The sequence below is a fragment of the Rattus rattus genome, chromosome 4 (assembly GCF_011064425.1).
Source record: "Rattus rattus isolate New Zealand chromosome 4, Rrattus_CSIRO_v1, whole genome shotgun sequence".
In the NCBI taxonomy this organism is placed as follows: Eukaryota; Metazoa; Chordata; class Mammalia; order Rodentia; family Muridae; genus Rattus; species Rattus rattus.
This window is the reverse complement of record NC_046157.1, coordinates 180,214,088-180,231,959: the sequence shown is the minus strand read 5'-3', so window position 1 is coordinate 180,231,959 and position 17,872 is coordinate 180,214,088. Positions and strand designations below refer to the sequence as shown.

Here is a 17,872-nt window from a genome sequence, read left to right as displayed (position 1 = left end):
ACCACACCAAGGTACTCAGCCCTATTCAGTCACTCACACCCAGAGGTGAGATAGCATATGTTATCAGCATTAGAAGGCTGAGACAGGGGGACCATAAACCCATAACTTGCCTAAACAATGAGTTTGGGCCAGGCTGATCTACAGGAGACCCTGTTTTAAACAAACAAACAAAACACGGAAATTGGTTGTACAGTAGTCAAAGAACCTTTTTTGTATGTAAACACATTTTCTTAAGGGACTTTTATTGGTGTTGTTCTGTGGCGTGAGATCTTTGAACCCAGGACCATAAGCTTGCTACCCAAGCCTTTTGCCCCTGAGCTTGTATACAAGCAGTTACTAAGCAAGCCCTAACTTGTTCACCCTAAAACCAATGTGGTAGAAAGAACCAAATCTTGCAAGTTATCCTCTGATCTTCACATGTACACGCAAAACAAATACATGAAAGAAATTAAAAGAACAAAACCAGCATGCGTCTGAGAGGTGGCTCCATCGTAAAGACACCGGCTGCCACTGAACTTTAGAGCCTGAGTTAATCCCCAGGACCCACATGGCAGAAGGTGAGAACTGACTCTCAAAAGTTGTCCTCTGGCTTCCACACGCACAGCGTGGCATGCATATGCCCATACACATATAAGATAAATAAATGCAATTTTAGTTAACAACAGCAACAACAAAAATGTCAGGCTTAGTGGTTAATCCCAACACTAAGGAGGCAGGCAGATTTTCTGATGACACCCTAAACATATATATATATATATATATATATATATATATATATATATATAATTTATATATAACAAAAATATGTAAGATGGGTAGTCACCATTGTTCATACACGGAGCAGAAAGACCTTATTTTGTAGTAAGAACTCAGGTTCCGGGAGAGCGTACAAGCACAGATCAGTCAACTTTCCAAAAGAGTTATTTAAATGTATGCGTCTGATTTTTGTCCGTCCCCCCCCCCCCGTGTATGTCTGTACACCACACGCATGCCTGCAGCCCGTGGAGAGCAAAAAAATGCACCAGATTCCGTGCAACTGGTATTGGGATGGTTGTAAGCCATCATGTGGGTGCTGGGAATCGAACACAGTTCCTCTGGAAGTGCTCTAAACCACTGAGCCATCTCTCCATCAGGCAGATCTCTATGAATTTGAGGCCAGCCTGGGCTACAAAGCAAGTTCCAAAACAGCCAGGGTTATGTAGAACTATGTTGTCTCAAAAAGGCCGGCCTTTAATCCTCAGGACTACCAAACAAATGATAAAAGATTTTAAAAGAGAAAATACCTAAGTATATATAAGTTCTAAAAAATTAACAAAACACTGCAGAAATTCAGCCCAACAGAGTCCACATGGAAAAGTTACTGCCCTATTTCAAAAATATTTACAGCTTCCCCGTTTCCAGGCCACCCAGAGAGATCGTGGTGGCTTGCGGTGAGAGGCAAGGCACACTCGCTTGCCAGCCCACCTCTGGGAGGTACAGCGCACCCACAGTAGTTAGTATGCTTCTGGCTCCAGGGAGATGTCTGTGTGAGCATGACTCCCACTCAAGGCATCCTCCACGGAAAACACTTTTCTTTGTCCCTAAAAAAAAAAAAAAAAAAAAAAAAAGCGACTCTGAGCGCGCCGAGGAAGGAGGGCTGGCAATAACTCTTGCAGTCATCCACCCCCTCGCCAGTTGGTGGTTACCGGGATCCCAGACACTTCCTAATGCCAGACAAATGCCCCAAGCCTCGGCATGTCTGGTTTGAAGATCTATTCAACTGATAGTCCCCGCCTTTTCGAGGGAGAGCCCCAGTACTGGGCTAATCAAACAAAACATTGTTCTCAGAAGGCAGGAAGAAAGAAAAGGCTTGTCTTTGGGTCACAACGTTTGGGATTCATATCTATATATAAAAATATTATAAATATATATATATATATATTCCCAACTAAAAGGTTGCTACAAAACTTGGGATTCCAGAGGCGTGGCTGGTTTGCATAGAGCGCGCACTGTACAGAAATCCCAGGAGGGGAGGAATCTGAAAGTTAAGAACCATTAAAAGGAAAGAGGGGGAAAAAAAGCCCCAGGCACTTGATGCCGGGAAATGATGTAAGACTCAGCCACTCCTCTGTTAGACCTGCAACCAAACGATGCTTAGATCCGTCGCAGCTGCTCTCCAAATGTCAGCGCCAGTGCTGGGCAAAGCTTGAAACCCACCAGGCTTCAGGAGAGCCATTCTCACCCACATTTTCCCCCGAGCACTCTTAGGAACCTGGCAACAGGTAACGTGGCAACCTTTGACTTCTTAAAAGGCGAGTGGGATAATTTCAGGGAACAAACGGATTGTTTTCGAGCCAGCTGCGTCTCTCCTAACTGCCCCCGCATCCAACCTTCTCCCTCCCAATAGAGTCTGGGAAAACAAATTTAAGTGCTGAAGGCTGTCCCGCTCTTGTGCGTCCCCTGGTGGCCAACATCGGGACAACACGCACGTGTTCGGAACCCCTCCGCAGTTCCTGCTGGTAAGTGTTGTGGGAAGTGCGCAGCTGACCCTGAGAACCTGTCTCCCGTAAAGAGCTGGACTCCATTCAAAATGTCCTCATTTTTGTTGTTGTTTTCGAGATAGGGTTTCTCTATTTAGCCTTGGCTGCCTGGAACCCACTAGGTAGACTAGGCTGGCTTTGAACTAGGAGATCTACTGCCTCCGCCTCCTGAGTGCTGGGATTAAAGGTGAGTGCCAGCAGACCCAGCTTCAGCTGAATGAGACCTCTGGACTCCGACCCACTAGCGTCGGTGTGGATTAACACTGGGAACGGGGTCTGGTAAGCATTGCAGGTGGCTTAGGCCTGTGATTTCTTCCTCCAGAGGCTGATGTGGGAAGATCAGCGTTCAAGACCAGCCTGGACTCCTTACGGGCTTTGTCTTGAAAAAGCATCAACCAAACGTGCTGTGACGACGCCCATTTTCCCTGTTTGTCTTGATGTGTGTTCCACACAAAGACACTTTTTGGGATCTAATGAGCCCTGCTGGGTTCCTGTGTGTAAGGATTACTGAAGATTTCCACACTGCCAGCCCAGCTTCCCAGACTGTAGCTACACCCAGGAAAATGCCAGCGGCTGTGTTTTTAGGCTGTCTGATCCTCTTAGACGCTGCCCCACCCCCTTTCAATGTAGGGCAGGCATGGAGACCCAGTCCTGAGCTGCTGTTAGCTCAAAGGACCTGGCACTGCAGTTCTGCATCTGCAGATGGTACTCAGAAGCTGAGAGGTTCGGATCAAAGTAACCGTTCTTTTCAGAAGCTTTCACTAATTAACTAAATTAGAGGACACGGAAGGCTCAGGTCCAGGCTTTAAGGTCTGAGCCTAGTAATGCAGACCTTAACCACGTTTGACAATCAAATGATACTAGAAGCTGGAAACAGCCCATGCCTGAAACCATGAGACGTTCAGAGTTGTTTTTGCCCCGATCATGTAAGGTCAAAGATTAGAGCCTGGGGCTCTGAGTAAGCTCGGGAGGGACACTGGCTTGGGTGAGCCGCAGCGTTCCTAGAGCAGGGCACCTGTGTTGAAATCGGACGTTTCAGTCTTCAGGATTACTAATTTCCAAGGTGGCGGGTGTTGCTTCCAGCTGGGAATACGATCTGGGGTTAGCACTTCATCTTCCCGGCGCTGCCAACAGGTGCTGTTGAGTCAAATGTGCAGACAGATGACCGTCCTGGAAGTCCCATCACCGGGAAGACTCCACGGACTGACTTCTACCCCTGACTCAGACACAGTCACTTCCTCTTATACTTAGGGAATTGTTTTTTTTTTTAATTTTTTTTTTCTGCATTTGTAATCCTGTGTGTGTTTTTCAAAATATGTCCCAGCCTGGCCTATGGGTCTTCCTGAGTTGAATGGACTGTTTACCGAAGGGGAAGATTCGGGGCCCAAGGTCAGGGTTACAGAATTATATAAGGTTTCCTGTTTGGGCAGCTGGTCTACCAACCCCTCAGGGCAGATGGAGTTTTGATGAACGGCGCCTGCCCGTTGGGTGTGGTGGCATACACCTGCAGCTCTGCACTCAGGAACGTGGGACATTCAAGGGTTCGGTTTTGGACCCCTGGACAAGGCACTGAGGGGCATATTTTACATATCAAGGCAGACCTGGCCTCCAGGTTCTCCCAGCATCCCTCAGTCCCTACTTGGTATACCCTGCTTCCCATCCTTGAACTTTCCAGCCCAGACACTTGACTGCCATTCCGCAAGAGGCTCCTCCCTATATAATCCAGACATTTTCCCCCAACCCCCACAGCAACTTCCCTGGCCTTAGTCCTTGGGGCCAGTAAACTCGCCTGCCTGAGAGCAGCTTCCCGATAAACCTGCCTTTAATCTATTCTAATCTGACTTGAGTTGGCTCATTTCTGGACATGCACAGACTTTTCTTTTCTCTATAATACAATGTAACAACCATTTGCTTGGCGTTTGTCCACAGAATTCTAGCATGCACGGGGACTGCAAATAGAAAGCCAGCCTGTGCTACAAGCTGAATACTTGTCTCAAAAAAGTAACATCCAGGGCTGGAGAGGTGACTCAGCGGTTAAGAGCACTGACTGTTCTTCCAGAAGTCCTGAGTTCAAATCCCGGCAACCACATGGTGGCTCACAACCATCTGTAATGGGATCTGATGCCCTCTTCTGGTGTGTCTGAAGGCAGCTACAGTGTACTTACATATAATAAATAAATAAATCTTAAAAAAAAAAAAATCTAGCCATGGGTTGGCAAACACTTGTAAGCCCAACAACACTTGGAAAGCAGAGACAGGATCTCTATGAGTTTGAGGCCTTCAAAGTCTATGAGTTTACATCAGTAGTAGAGTGCTTAGCTGGTATGGGGCCGGTCCTAAGCTTGATCCCTAGAACCACAAAATAAAAGACAATATTTATAAAGCATTTGTAATTAGAAGTAAATTGAACTTCTGTAAGAAGGTAATCTCAGAATGGCTTATAGTACGTTACGGGATGTGCGCAAAGTCTATATGCAAAGACTATATAAGACAGTAACTGAATGTTCTGGTAAACACACATCGCATGAGGGTGTTCCATAATCAACCCTCCAAAGATACCAAAGGACAGCTAGGTAGCCAGTTGTCGCCAGTGCCAGCGTCTGTTGGCATTAGTCAAGTGCTGGCTACGTTTAGCTATGACTAGTCAGCTTTTGTCATGGAGCTGGTATGTCAAATGTTATGGGGTGGAGGTCAAAACCCCATAGGGCCAAAGAGCACAAGCCATCTGCATCTGAGGCCTGGGATTCCGTTCTCGGCATCATCAACACGAGGAGCGCCATCTCTACTCTCTCCTGTGCTTTATCCAACCTAACGTCCTCCTTTGTCTCTGCACCCTCAGAGACCACACAGTGGCACACTCTGGTCCGATTAGATTGCTGCCGAGTGGCCCAGGATATCAAACCTCCCACTGGTTCTTTCTACTCACCATCACTGGGCTATTGTCTCCCATAGCTTAGGCTGGCCTAGAACTCCCTGTGTAGTCAAAGCTGACCTTGAACTCCTGATCCTCCTGCCTCGACCTTCCAAGTGTCGGGACTACAGACATGGCCCTGTAGCCGCCCTCCCTTCTGAGAACGTTTTGTCTTTATATTATTATATTGTAATATAATAATATTTTTGTTTTGTCTTTATATTATATGAAAAGTCTTTCTTATTATTTTATTTATTCCTTTGGTAAGGTCTCACGTAGCTTACTTAGTCCTGGCCTGGGACTTGAGGATAACCTTGAACTTCTGACTTTTCCTGCCTTTACTTCCTAAGGGGTGGGGTTACAGGCATGGACCATCAAGCCTTTTTTTATGTAGTGCTGCGACCAAAACCACTACTCTGCATGCTAGTCAAGCACTCTATCAACTTAGCCACATCTTCAGCCCAGTTTGCAAATCCCTTATTTTAGAGTTTGGGTTTTATCACGGCATCTTTCCAAGAACCCCTCTCTACCCCATTTCAACAGAATGGGCTTGGAGTCCTGAGTATCAGGGCAATCCCGAATAGGAACCACAAGTGTCTGCCTGCCTGGGTCTAGTAAACAGATCTCATCTGCCATTCACTCTTCCTCCGGCCAAGGCCATAGCACTCCTGATGGGAGGGGAGTATCAAGCGCCTGGTATTCCTCTGCGTTGCTTCAGAGGAACCTGTGCACAAATCAGAGTACTTCACATCTATGGGAGCCCAGGCCTAAGTTCTAAGCGACTTGGGGGATGCTCCACTGTCCCTGTCCCTGGGCACGGAGAGCAGCCTGAGGAATGTAGTCGGGAATCCTCTGCCTTGGGAAACAGGATTTGTGAAGAAGCCAGAAAGGAAACCTTTCTTTCCTTCCTGTTAGTTTCAGCAGGGCCTGGAAGGCGGGGCCTGCAGGAAATGTCAGCAGCCCTGGGCTGTGTAGGTAAGCTCTTTAATTATTCATCTTACTCCTTCCTTCCACCTAGAAACCCTCTTTTTTCTTTCTCTAAAGGGAAAACTATACAGGTTAGTCTGTATTGGCCTCCATGGGCCAGAGAAAGGATACCTGTTTCTTGCATACTCAGTTAGCAAGAGCAGCTCTGAGAAGGACAGACACTCTTTACCTGCTGTTCATTGACAGCTGAGGACAAACTGGAAGAGACTCTCCAGGTGTCCCTTAAAGGCTGCACCTGCCCTACCACCCCGGGGTGTAGCTCAGTGGTAGAGCACACACCTACCATCAACAGGGATGTCTTCTAGCATGGGAAAGAGAAACAGCCCGAAGGGGATGCTTGTCATTTGCCGAAATTTCAGTTAAACAAAACAAAACCCAACGACCTTGCAGTCCCTTTGAAGTTGAGATTAAAATTGGTATCAAGTTACTCCACCCTCTATCCCCATTCACTGAGTGTTAATGAACCCAAGGCTGGTCTCTTTAAATTCCAAAAACAACCCTGCAGAGGAGGGTACAGTCAGCAGATAAAAAGGAGGCCAAGAGAGAGATTGCTTTGCCCCAGCTCTCCCATGGGGTAGAGCTGGCCGGGAAGTTGCTTTTCCCACAGAAGTTACCTATTTTTCGGACGTGCCACTGTATCTGCACATCATGGGCGAACACTTGTCATCCTAGCACTGGAGATGAAGAAAGAGGCAGAGAGATCAGGTGTTAAGGCTAGCCTCTGCTACAGTGTGAGTTCAAGGCTAGCCTGGGCTAGATGAAGCACTGCCTCAATAACAATGACAAAAAGATTCTCTTGTGAATCTCCCAGAGAACAGTGCTGCCTGAGTGCAGGTAGGAAACTTCACCAACAACCAGAACCCTCGGGTCCTGGGGATTGCAAGCCGCCGACATACAGTGATTCAAACCTTGATAGTAAGTTGTGCTGTAGGCAAACTGTTAGCAGTTTCCCCCTCAGGTCTGACAGTTCCAAGGTCAGATTTTGAGTGATGGCTTTCAGAAACGTGGCTGGAGGAGTCGTGTCTTAAACCCACATGCCAATTCTTATAGTAATCAGAGCGTCCAGCAGGGGCACGCTGTGGTGGTATCACTTTCTCTATTGGACCACCAAGAGGGTGGAGGCTATACAGGGTTTCTTTTATATTTTAATTTTATTTTGTTTATTTTGTAGTATGTAGCCCTGGCTGGCCTAGACCTCTGTAGACCAGGCTAGTCTTGGAAAGAGATCTGCCTGCCTCTGTTTCCTGAGTGCTGGGGGTTAAAAAGCCACCACACCTAGTCTAAAAGTATAGCTTTGGCTGGCCTAGAACTCCTGACCCTCCTACCTCTGCCTCTTCAGCATACCCTCCTGGTGTGCAGTTGGGTTTGATCGGTGTCCTTCTGTCCCTGCTTTGGTATAGTTCTGGGGGTCTGTTGGTTCACCAGCACAGGAGACATTCTGTTAGTTTTTATCCTAATGAATGGCAGAGGTCCCTGGAGGATCCTTTCACTGTGTTCTTTCCACAGGTTAGGGTGATGTCTAGGTCGCAAATGGTACTGGATGCTGTGTCTTTTGAGATAAGCATTGTATAGTCAAGGCTGTGCTGTCTGAGCCACCTTTTCCCCATTCCCTACCCACAGGCCAACTTCTAAGATAGCTTTTTTTTTTTTTTTCTTTCAGACAGGAGAGTGGGTCTACAGTAGGTTTTGTTGGACCCATCTGCACAGATCATCTCTGAATGCGTGGCTCAGTGCTCTAGACTCTAGTTTATACTCAGGCAACCCTGAGATAATTGTTGGCTGCAGCCTGTGTTGCAGAATACACTGAGGTGGGGTATATAGCTTGTGGTATAGCGCTTGCCCAGCACCCGGGGAGCCTCACCCCCAGCAACAGCCAAAACAGTCTTTTCAAACTGACCTGTGGGTAGACAGATATGTTAGTGAGCTGCCCGGGTGACTGATCAAACACTCGACACACTTATGACCCCAAACAAGCCCTGTTCCCACTTCCTGGTGTGGATTATATTCTTGTTTTTAAAATGAACTGTAAAAATGAAGGGCAATAAATTTTTTTTCTTTCAGATTTCTATTATCGTAGGTCAGATTTTATTAAATGGTAACTTTGGGCTGATAGCTATTCGGTGGGTAAATTGCACTTGCTGTGAAGCCTGCTTGCTAACCCGAGTTCAATCCCTGGAACCTACAGGGCAGGAGAGAAACAGCTCCAGCAAAGGGGCTTCTAGCCTTGGTGTGTGCCCTTTCTCAATAAAGAAATGACTGTGAGAAACAAATTCAAAAGGGAGACCATCAACATTGGAAACCCCCTGAGCGTTGGTGTTGCAGGGCTTGGTGCCTTGACGCAACAGGCTGGAGGCTGACTCTGCTCACCCTTGAAACTGCCCAGTCACTGTGGCTTTCGTTCCAAACAGAAATCACAGGAGAAGGATCTGGAATCAAGGAAAACCCAAGGCGAGTAGGGCTGGTGGGCCGATGTAAATCAGCTACCAATAAACCCTTAGAGAAGAGAACCTTTTTGATGGCAGCTGCCGGAGCTTCAACCCGTTTGAGTTGCTGATAACCTCATCAGGCCCTCAGATAAAGGCTAGTCTTGTCACCCTGGGCACCTGGCTGAGAGGCAATAAAACGTAGCCTAATCTCCTAAGGGTGGAGTTCGGCCAAGCTTTGCGGGCAGTAATTATAGCTCTAGAATTGCGGTCCTCCGCTGAGAAACCGGGAGGGGGAAGGGGAGAAGATGGTTTAAGGCAGCGGGAAGTTGTGCCGTTTCTGTTCTTGGATTTAAAAGAGAAAGTGAGCCAATCAAGGAAGAGGGAGTGAGGGAAAAACAGCTAGGGGCTAGGCTCCCTCTCGAGGGGTTAACCAGCGTTCCTGACCGCAGGGTAAAAAGGCTCAATTGCTGAGAATAATCCCAGAAACTTTAAGTAGGAACCTTCCTTTCTACATGTAAATAGCCGAGTCATTGCCTTGCTAAGCGGAGAAGGAAGTTAACAGAGCACTGAGTGACTCATTGGTCGCTCCTTACTCTGCCGTTGGATGGAGTTTACCGAGCAAGAAAACGACTTTAAATCCCAGCTCTGTAAGGGAATTCCTCTTGGGAGGGATGAATGCCGCCCGGACAAAGGAGCCCCCGTTGACATCTCGTTTACAATCTACCCCCAGGACACAGACAAGACCGCCTCCATAAACCCGGCTCAGAAACACCCATTGTTCAACAGCCTCCATTAGCAACAAGCTACCGCCACCCCAAGGCTTTGCAAAAGAAAGGATTTGGTTGGAGGAAGCCTGGGACTGGGGAGGCTGTGAAAAGAGACAGGAGAGGCGTCCTTTGAGCCTCCGTTCCAGAGAAGAGCGCCGCAGAATAAACTTCGAGGTGTTTAATCTTTTAGTTTCCTTAAGAAATGCCTGGAAGAGCCCAAGACCAGTGATTGCGAACTCTAAATTGGATGTCAGCTCAGTGCAGAAACTTCTGTCAGCTGAAGTTACTAAATAGACTGTCTCTGCCTAATGTACATATTCTGAGCCTCGTAAAACCCTATACCACCGCAGCAAAGCACGGCTGAATTCTTTACTAGACGTTGTTCTAAGTAGTCCTCCAACCTACACCTGTACACATTTATTTTGGTCCCTATCTTAATAAAGCTCAGAAATTCCAGAATACATTTGGATTTACCAAAAATAGAGGTGGGGTTTAAAAACAAAACGAAACGAAACTAAGTCAAGCCAACTGCTCTATCTTTATGCTCCTTGCTTAGCCCCAAACTCATGACTTTTGTGAACCCACTGTTCAAGCCAGAATTCTGGCCAGGATCCTTCTGATCCTCCTGCCTCTTAGCTCATTCTAGATTCATTCTATGTCCTGTTTGTCCCTTTCTGGGTCTCTGGATCTTTCTACTTATTAATTCCTCTCAGGAGTGTCACAGCCATTTCCTACCTCAGGTTTCTACACCTCCAGGTTGTGATTTATTAATGAGTCATGAGATCAACCGAGTGAGTCATGCAGTTTCACTATTTAGAAAGGAAAATGTTTAAATAGAAATACCAGAGTGCCCTGTGGTCAGGAACGGGGTATTGTTGCATGAATCGTGTTTGTCCGGATCTGTGTACAAAGTAGGGGAGAGGTCAAACGCTTTTGTTTGTCAAAAGTATTTTCTAATGGGGCATCCTGGATGATCAGTTAATTGTCCCTGCGTTCAAACTGCTGTACATACTCGGAGACACGGTGAAAATGTGGAACACCCAGCCTGTCACCCTGGCTTGCATATGGTATCCCATCTGGGGCTGCGGGAACTCCCACTTCCGCATTCTGCCAGCCTTCTCGCCCCAAGACCCCCCTTTTCCTGACCAATCATACTTTACTCAAGTTTCCCCACTTTGCCTTGGGATTCCTGCTGTGGAGTCTCTTCTCCCTCTCAGTCCAGGTATCAGTGTGGCTGTCACCACCTGCTGGAAGACATCTGCACTGTCCTTCCAAATGGCTCGCCTCTGGGAAGCAAGGCTCTGCTCTTCTGGTCTGACAGGGCAGTTACAGAGTCTGTTATCTGTCCAGTTCCTTCTAAATTTATTTAAAAAAAAAAGATTTATTTATTTATTTATTTATTTATTTATTTATTTATTTATTTATCTTATGTATAGGACTACACTGTAGCTGTCTTCAGACACACCAGAAGAGGTCATAGATCCCTCTGGTCTAATGATTGTGAGCCACCATGTGGTTGCTGGGAATTGAACTCAGGACCTCTGGAAGAGTGGTCAGTGCTCTTAACTGCTGAGCCATCTCTCCACCCCCTCCTTCTGAATCTAAGTCTGTAAGTAGGCATTCTGTTGGCAGATATGTTACCGGTGTGGTGCCTAGGTGACTTATTCACGCTCTGCCCTACCCTCATCTTGGTTTTCTCTGTGGAGAGGATGTCTTGATGGTTGAAGTCCTTCTTTTGGTGAGCTGGTCAAGGCTGGTTAGATCTAATATGCAGCCGGAGTGACTACCAAGAGTCTTCTGTATGCTAAATGACACACATTGTCCAAAGTCATGACATTTGTCAACTGCCATGACCATAGCAGGTGAGAGGGAGGGTCACCACAACAGTAGTTGAGTGGTCCAGGAAGCAGCACCTAAGTTCCCTGAGAAGCAAACCTTCAGGTACCCCCCAGAACAGACACGAATGCTTCCCCTCTAGGTTAAGTTGTTCTTTGTCTCGATAGGCTGTAACCTCCTAACCCCCAAGGCTGAATTTTCAGCACTCATTTTTTTTTGTTTTTTTTTACTCTTGAAAGAAAGACTCCTCTATCATTCAACTGATGTCTAAAACAGGCATGGCTGCCATAGGCCCACACAGGCCCAGAGCTGTCTCACAGCAGGATATATGTGAGAGCAACTCAAGACTACTCAAAACCAGCTGGGACCAGCATGGCCAAAGATGACAGCTAACTTCCTGGGATTATGACATCTCCGTAGTATGGGCCTTGCAAAATTCCTGTAACCATTTATCTGGCTCAATGACAAACCCCCAAACTCCATAAAAGGACAGAAAAGAGGTGTAAATCCTATTCCAGAAATCTCCACCTCCACCCATGATGTAACACACGAAAGAATCTTCCCTTGTATCATAGGTTTAGGGTTAGACGGTGCCACTGTTAAGAAGCATTGTCCCGACCTTGAGCCCTCAGACTAGCATCTTTCCAACTTTCAGCCTTCAGACTAGCATCGTTTGATCTTTAGCTCTCAGACTAGCATTGTCTGGCCTTCAACCCTCAGATTAGCAGCACCCCCTCACACACTTTCAAAATTACTTTGCTTAGCTGGAATTCAGGGGCCAGGGTTATGAAAAGAAAAGAATGGCTTGCCCTCCATCTGGGTGCGGTAGCCCTTGAGGAGTGGGAGGATCAACAGTGCAAGACAAGTCTGGGCTACTACATGGTGACTTTGAAGCCAATCTGGGCCTCACAGGACTGAGAAGTGAAGAGACCTTCCTAAGGCCAAACAGCTGTCTAGGAATAGGAAATGGATATCATGTAGGTTTTAACTAAGTAGTGTAGGAGTGCTGGGGGTTGGATCCAGGCATGGGGCATGCTAGGTAAGAACTCTACAGCTGATGGCCTGTGAGATGGCTCAGCTAGCAAGAGCACGTGTGTTGTTCAATCCTGGAACCCATGACAGACAAAGACGACAAACCCCACAAAGTTGTCCCCTGACCTCACATTTCCTTCCTTCCTTTCTCTCTTTTCTTTTTCTTCCTTCCTTCCTTCCTTCCTTCCTTCCTTTCTCTCTTTCCTTTCTTTCTTTCTTTCTTTCTTTCTTTCTTTCTTTCAGATTTATTTATTTATTTTATGAATGTGAGTACACTGTTGCTCTCTTCAGACACACGGGAAGAGGGCATCAGATCTCATTACAGATGGTTGTGAGCTACCGCGTGGTTGCTGGGTATTGAACTCAGGACCTCTGGAAGAACAGTCAGTGCTCCTATCCACTGAGCCATCTCTCCAGCACCCTGACCTCCTATTTTCACTATGGCACACCATGGCGCATGTGCAGTCTAATAGTAAACAGTACGATACAAGTTGTAAAAGCCCTACAGCTGGACTATATCCCCACCTTTGCGAGGAAAGAGCCCCTCCTGGTAGTGGGCGTTGTCCTGGAACTCAAGATATTCTAGCCTCAGGCTCTCAAGTGTCAGGATTACAGGCACACATCACCATACCCACCCTCTCTCTCTTGGTGTCGTACCATGGCTAAAGACCTAGGTTCAGTCTCCAGTACTGAAGGGAAAGGGGAGAATCCAGGAAACTGAGTATCATTACCAAGCTTATGAAAGACTCTATAAGCAATCAGTACAGTCAACATGATATATGATACATCAACAAATAATATAATAATGTTAATAAATAATATAATTAATAAAATTAAGGAGAAGATGGGCTCGAAAGCCACGTGTGCACAAACCCAGCAGCGGCATCTATAAGGGGCTCCTACCTGGGCACGCCCAAATGTTTACAAAGATGGCCTTGTGGTCATTTGTTATTAAGTGGAGGAGTAGTTAGATTTCCTTTTAAAGTTGAGAGAGTGAGCAGGTCATGGTGGTGTACACCATAATCCTAGTACTCTAGAGGCTGAGGCAGGAGGGTTGTGAATTTGAGGAAGGCTATGTAGCTAGTTCCAGGCCAGTCTGTACTGTGTAGCCAGATCCTATCTCGTACATAGAGGGGTGTGGGGTAGGAAGCTGAAAGGGAAAGACTGAGGAATTTTGTGCTTCCAGACACATTGTGCTGACGGAGTATCCCAGAGATGCCGGGACTGCTCAGTGCCCTTTTCAGGGCTCAGGCTCCCGTGTCCAGACCAGTAGTCACGTTGAGAGAAGAAAGCTGCAAGTTAGGAAGAGAAGGATCACACGAACCTATGTCTCCTGCAGTAAAGAACTCTTTGTCAGGAACAGACTATGTTATTTAACCCCCAGTTTGGGTTTAGATAACCTGTGCTATGAAAACAGAATTATCAACAAACAGAAATCACTCCTTTTGGGCGTGTGCCGCCGTTCCTTTGAAGGCAGTCCTTGGCGGGGCCTCCTCCCCTGCTTTTGATCGGTGCTCCTAAGTTTTAAAACCATACCCAAGTGACCTAGACTCTCAGTGCTACAGAATCTTTAGATTTACACACCCCAAACGATATGAAGGCCGTCAGCTACCATCTGCATGCATTCCTTATTTTTATTGTTTCTTAGTTCTGCACATAAGTAACACAAGCGTATCAAGTTCTGTGGGGGTGTAGTTACCAGAAAAGTAATCTCACCGATGAACTATAGAAGCAGCTTGGAGGGTCAAGGTCCACTGCACTTGCTGGCCAGGGAAGAGAAGGACAGACATGCCCTGAGTTACAGACTCATTCATCTTTAGGTTCCTGACCTCTCCTTCCCCTCTCCATAAAAGTCCTTTGTGCTCCAAGTACCCAAGATGGAGCTTTCGGGATGACAGCCTCTTCTCCAGTCTAGCTGGCTCTTTAGTAAAAACCTATTTCATCTGCTTCCTCCCCTGTGTGTGTGTGTGTGTGTGTGTGTGTGTGTGTGTGTGTGTGTGCCTGCTTGTGTGTCCGTTGTACTGGTGGAACAGTTATATTTTAATATGTAAATGATTAGGCATACATTCTACCAATGAGCTGGGTTTGGTTTGAAGAACTCAGTTGGTCAGTTATTACTGTGGAATCTTACTCTTTCCCTTTAGGAGTGAAGTCTGTAGGATGAATACGGTACTAACCAGGTTCAGGGCTCTGATTCTCACTCCTACCACCCTACCTTACTTACCCTTATCCTACAACATACATAGAGTGCAGTCTCGTACATAGTCCCTTGGATAGGGAGATTTACAATGTGTAACTAAGACAGTTGGAAGTTATACTGCATGGTCTTCAATGCTAGACCAGAGGATCTGATGAAAATTCTAGCAGTCCAATAGTCCTGAGGACGTCATGCTGTTAGAAAGCCCAGGTCAGCTTATGAGGCAGACCATGTGGGAAGCCTCAAGTCTACAGAGGGAGATGCTCAACAGCTCCCAGATGATCTAGCTCTCACTGACTGTAAGACAAGGACAAACCAGAACTACCCAGCCAAAGACCTCCCCAAATTCCTGATTTTCAGAAACTGACAACTGATAAAAATTTTTTTTCACATTGCCAAGTTTACACAGAAACTCATACCCCTTTGCCCTTCAGCTAATGATTGTTAGAGGTGTAGTCCAAACCCAGTTGGTATGACAGGGCAAGCTGGTACATAGGTTTCTTCATCTTGTATTTTTGTTGGAAAATCCCGTGGCAAATTACCCAACTTCTAGGAACCCAAGGTCAAGATTCTCCAGTTAACTTTGCTTCTGTTAAACTACTTGCTTGCATAAAACCAAGATACTGGGATGTGGTTTTGGCAAAAAACAAACAAAACCAAAACCAAAAACCAAACAAAAACAAACAAACAACAAAAAAAACCCCAACCAAAACCAAATCTAAAACAAAAAACAAACAAACAAAAAGCCCTTATCATAAACACTTGATGCTACACGTGGGTCCTGAATACCTGAGTGTAGTTCCAGATTTCTGGAATAAAGACTTTCGATCGGCTATAATTTGTGTCTGAGTGATCGTTTCTGGTTGGTTTTCTTCAATGTTTTGGAAGCCCCAGTAAGATTCCACAGAGACTAAACCTAGACACTTAGGGGCTTCGGCTTCCAGGAGCAGGGAAGAGAAAGTCACCTGGAGAATAGCTCTAGGGGGTGCACAATTTGAGACATTCTGAAGCCCTGGGAAAATCCTCTCTGACCCACAGCTGCTAGCTGCTAAGCCCTTCAGAGGCACCTGACACAGCCATCTGGTCTGAACACCCCTGAAGGTAAGTTTGGTCTGTAGGAGGTGCCATTTGGTTAGGACATAAGAGGGAGGTCAGATGTGACTGTAGATCCTGTGTCCAGCATCCCCGAGAGATGTCACTGGACTCCCCAGGTCTGTATGTATGGTGGCCAGCCCTGGTTGTCTTTACTATGTGATCGTGTCTTCCTGTGTGTCTCTTTGGGGGTTTCTATCAGTTCGGTTGGTTGGAGAAACAAATCTAACATAGAAAGGTGGAGTGAGCCACCCCCAAACTGCAACCACCACCGTCCCCGAGATAGTGCATTATTTCCTACAGGCTGTGATGGTCCACCTGCATCGTGACACCTGTAAAGGGCAAAGGTCCTCGTGCACACAGACAAGCGGCGGGGAAAACAGGAAAAACTGAACTTGCCTCTTCAAAGGAAGTAGCTCTTTACCACCAGGAATGCTGGGAATAGATAAAGGTTATGACCTGATGATCTTTTACTATCTGTAGGGTCAGGCTACATCTGAATCCCCACCCCCTGACGCCTCCCCAAGATCTTGAGCATTGCTCCTCATTCAGTAAAACCTATCCTTATGAGTGATGTCGCCTGCATTTTACAGCAGCCTAACAAACTTTTGTATGATCTCAGGGCCAATCCTGACTCCCACAGGCATACTTGGGTCCTGAATCCTTGAATGCAGTTCCTGCTGTCTGTGTGTGGTGACATACACCTTTAGTCCCAGCCTTGGGAGGCAGAGGCAGGCAGAACTCTGAGTTCAAGGCCAGCCTGGTCTACAGAGTGAGTTTTAGGACAACCAGGACTACAGAGAATCCCTGTCTTGAAAAACCAAACCAAACCAAACCCAAAACAAAACAAACAGAACCAATTTTCACTTGGCGATAGACTGTGTCTAAGTGGTCATCTGTGGAGAGCTCCCTGTGACACTGGCTTCACTCCAAATATATATTTCTTTTATTCCATGGTTATCTTCCAGTACCTTTTAAAAAGATGTGCTACAACGTACGTACATAACACGGGACTACAACGTTAGCCATTCAGAATTGTGCAGGTCGGCCAGTGTAGAACAACATCTACACTGTTGTTCATCCATCACCATCTCTTTCCAGAAATTTCTTTACTGTAATACTAAAATTGTGTATCTACTAAAATGACTCAGGCTTAGGGTGTAGCTCAGCAGTAGAGTTAGTCTGTGAGGCCTTGGATTCGGTCCCCAGCACAAACTGACAGGTGAAAGAACTTCTCCCCCATTTTTCTTCCCTTCAGCCCCTGACAACAACTATTCTCCTCTGGCCTACGCATTTGATTAATCTCGGTTCTTCACATGAGCAGAATCATACAGTGTCGATACAGGGGAGCTGGGGCCCCCTCCTGGGGTTCTCAGTCTCATTAATAAAAAAATTTAAGGATGGATTCACATGGAAGCCCAGGAACAATCTTATTAGAGTTAAAAAACAAACAAAAACAGTGTGGGCCAGCTGCCCACAGGTGGTAATAGAAAAAAAAGTCCATTTCATTGAGGGTGGAATGGAGGTCAGACTGATGGTGAAAGAGCAGCCACACAGCCTAGAAGGAGGCTTTCGAGAAGAGATAGGAGGAAGGAAAGGGAAAGTCCGAATTCTCCAAATAATTCCGAAGGTTTACAAGCTACATGCCTGGGGCCAGCAAGCTACTGCACTAGGGACAGTGATAGGAGAAGCACAGAATCTCATTAAAGGACTAATTATTCCACCTCTCTCTCTAGCATGGGTTAAGGTGAGGTTGTTTTCCTAGGGATGGTCTTTTGGCCAAGTGAAGAACCTGGACCAGTTGGAAGATTAGAATGTTACACAGTCCATAGATTCTATTCTCTTTACAAGATCTTCCCCACCCCCCGGAGCTAAGGACTGAACCCCCCCCCTTTTTTTTTAACTGTAACATTATCTGTCCCCTTTGTGACTGGATTATTTCAGTTACATCCACCTGTCCGTCCATCCATCCATCCATCCATCCATCCATCCATCCGTATATACAGATATATATGTACATATATGCATAAATATAGGCTAATAATAAATATTATATTGAATAGATTCATCAATATGAATTAATTAATTTATATATGGTCAGGCAG

The 17,872-nt window shown here is 46.2% G+C and overlaps 1 protein-coding gene and 1 long non-coding RNA gene across 13 annotated transcripts in view; one reads left to right on the top strand and one right to left on the bottom strand.

Moving 5' to 3' along the window:
* The window catches only part of Dlgap1 (DLG associated protein 1), a 705,387-nt gene that overhangs the window by 60,190 nt on the left and 627,325 nt on the right, over nucleotides 1-17,872 (bottom strand). The gene's annotated exons all lie outside the window — the stretch shown is intronic.
* LOC116899709 lies at nucleotides 2,131-10,066 on the top strand. The gene is made up of 2 exons (XR_004387749.1): nucleotides 2,131-2,498; nucleotides 9,574-10,066. It is a non-coding gene; the product is annotated as an uncharacterized LOC116899709 (long non-coding RNA).